This window comes from Carassius gibelio, chromosome A9 (genome assembly GCF_023724105.1).
Source record: "Carassius gibelio isolate Cgi1373 ecotype wild population from Czech Republic chromosome A9, carGib1.2-hapl.c, whole genome shotgun sequence".
In the NCBI taxonomy this organism is placed as follows: Eukaryota; Metazoa; Chordata; class Actinopteri; order Cypriniformes; family Cyprinidae; genus Carassius; species Carassius gibelio.
Genome location: NC_068379.1, coordinates 2,211,799 through 2,214,298, shown reverse-complemented (window position 1 = coordinate 2,214,298; position 2,500 = coordinate 2,211,799). Strand labels below are relative to the sequence as shown.

Below are 2,500 nucleotides of genomic sequence, written 5' to 3'. Positions count from 1 at the left end.
ATGACTGAATATTATTAGAGGTCAAATTGGCCTCAGCTTTTCACGACCAGCTTGTTGCTTTTGACGTTTTTTAGGGTCTCAGGAGTGTTTAGAAGTTAAAAGGTCATAGCAGAGGATGGTTTCGATCCATCGACCTCTGGGTTATGGGCCCAGCACGCTTTCGCTGCGCCACTCTGCTGTAGTGCACCTTGACCGGACTCGAAACCACAATCTCTGGCTTAGGAGGCCAGTGCCTCAGGGCTGTATAGATGTTAACTTTTTGTGCGTATTGTAAAGGCCTCCTGAATAAGATTGAGATTTAAAATGTCTTAGCAGAGGATGGTATCGATCCATCGATCTCTGGGTTATGGGCCCAGCACGCTTCCGCTGCGCCACTCTGCTGTAATCAACCTTGACCGGACTTTAAACCACAATCTCTGGCTTAGGAGGCCAGTGCCTCAGGGCTGTATAGATGTTAACTTTTTGTGCGTATTGTAAAGGCCTCCTGAATAAGATTGAGATTTAAAATGTCTTAGCAGAGGATGGTATCGATCCATCGATCTCTGGGTTATGGGCCCAGCACGCTTCCGCTGCGCCACTCTGCTGTAATCAACCTTGACCGGACTTTAAACCACAATCTCTGGCTTAGGAGGCCAGTGCCTCAGGGGTGTATAGATGTTAACTTTTTGTGCGTATTGTAAAGGCCTCCTGAATAAGATTGAGATTTAAAATGCCTTAGCAGAGGATGGTTTCGATCCATCGACCTCTGGGTTATGGGCCCAGCACGCTTCCGCTGCGCCACTCTGCTGTAATCAACCTTGACCAGACTTGAAACCACAATCTCTGGCTTTGGAGGCCAGTGCCTCAGGAGTGTCTAGAAGTTAACTCTTTTTGTATATTGTAAAGGCCTCCTGAATAAGATTGAGATTTAAAATGCCTTAGCAGAGGATGGTTTCGATCCATCGACCTCTGGGTTATGGGCCCAGCACGCTTCCGCTGCGCCACTCTGCTGTAATCAACCTTGACCGGACTTGAAACCACAATCTCTGGCTTAGGAGGCCAGTGCCTCAGGAGTGTCTAGAAGTTAACTCTTTGTGTGTATTGTAAAGGCATCCTGAGTTTCAAAAAGGCTTAGCAGAGGATCGTTTCGATCCTTCAACCTCTGGGTTGAGCACGCTTCCGCTGCTCCACTCTGCTGTATTCACCCCAGATGGGACTCGAACCCACAATCCCTGGCTTAGGAGGCCAGTGCCTTATCCATTAGGCCACTGGGGCTTGAAAACAGATGCTAACTTGCCCTTTTATATCTCAATCTTATTCAGGAGGCCTTTACAATGCACACAAAGAGTCTTCTAGATGACTGAATATTATTAGAGGTCAAATTGGCCTCAGCTTTTCACGACCAGCTTGTTGCTTTTGACAATTTTTAGGGTCTCAGGAGTGTTTAGAAGTTAAAAGGTCATAGCAGAGGATGGTTTCGATCCATCGACCTCTGGGTTATGGGCCCAGCACGCTTCCGCTGCGCCACTCTGCTGTAGTGCACCTTGACCGGACTCGAAACCACAATCTCTGGCTTAGGAGGCCAGTGCCTCAGGGCTGTATAGATGTTAACTTTTTGTGCGTATTGTAAAGGCCTCCTGAATAAGATTGAGATTTAAAATGTCTTAGCAGAGGATGGTATCGATCCATCGATCTCTGGGTTATGGGCCCAGCATGCTTCCGCTGCGCCACTCTGCTGTAATCAACCTTGACCGGACTTGAAACCACAATCTCTGGCTTTGGAGGCCAGTGCCTCAGGAGTGTCTAGAAGTTAACTCTTTTTGTATATTGTAAAGGCCTCCTGAATAAGATTGAGATTTAAAATGCCTTAGCAGAGGATGGTTTCGATCCATCGACCTCTGGGTTATGGGCCCAGCACGCTTCCGCTGCGCCACTCTGCTGTAATCAACCTTGACCGGACTTGAAACCACAATCTCTGGCTTAGGAGGCCAGTGCCTCAGGAGTGTCTAGAAGTTAACTCTTTGTGTGTATTGTAAAGGCATCCTGAGTTTCAAAAAGGCTTAGCAGAGGATCGTTTCGATCCTTCAACCTCTGGGTTACACAGGCTTCCGCTGCTCCACTCTGCTCTATTCACCCCAGATGGGACTCAATCCCACAATCCCTGGCTTAAGAGGCCAGTGCCTTATCCATTAGGCCACTGGGGCTTGAAAACAGATGCTAACTTGCCCTTTTATATCTCAATCTTATTCAGGAGGCCTTTACAATGCACACAAAGAGTCTTCTAGATGACTGAATATTATTAGAGGTCAAATTGGCCTCAGCTTTTCACGACCAGCTTGTGGCTTTTGTTCCTTTTTAGGGACTCAAGAGTGTATAGAAGTTAAAAGGTCATAGCAGAGGATGGTTTCGATCCATCGACCTCTGGGTTATGGGCCCAGCACGCTTCCGCTGCGCCACTCTGCTGTAATCAACCTTGACCGGACTTGAAACCACAATCTCTGGCTTAGGAGGCCAGTGCCTC

The 2,500-nt window shown here is 47.7% G+C and overlaps 1 non-coding gene across 1 annotated transcript; it reads right to left on the bottom strand.

Moving 5' to 3' along the window:
- Positions 1 to 1,181: 1,181 nt before the first annotated feature.
- On the bottom strand, positions 1,182 to 1,254 carry trnar-ccu (transfer RNA arginine (anticodon CCU)). The gene has a single exon. It is a non-coding gene; the product is annotated as a tRNA-Arg (tRNA).
- Between the last annotated feature and the right edge of the window lie 1,246 nt (positions 1,255 to 2,500).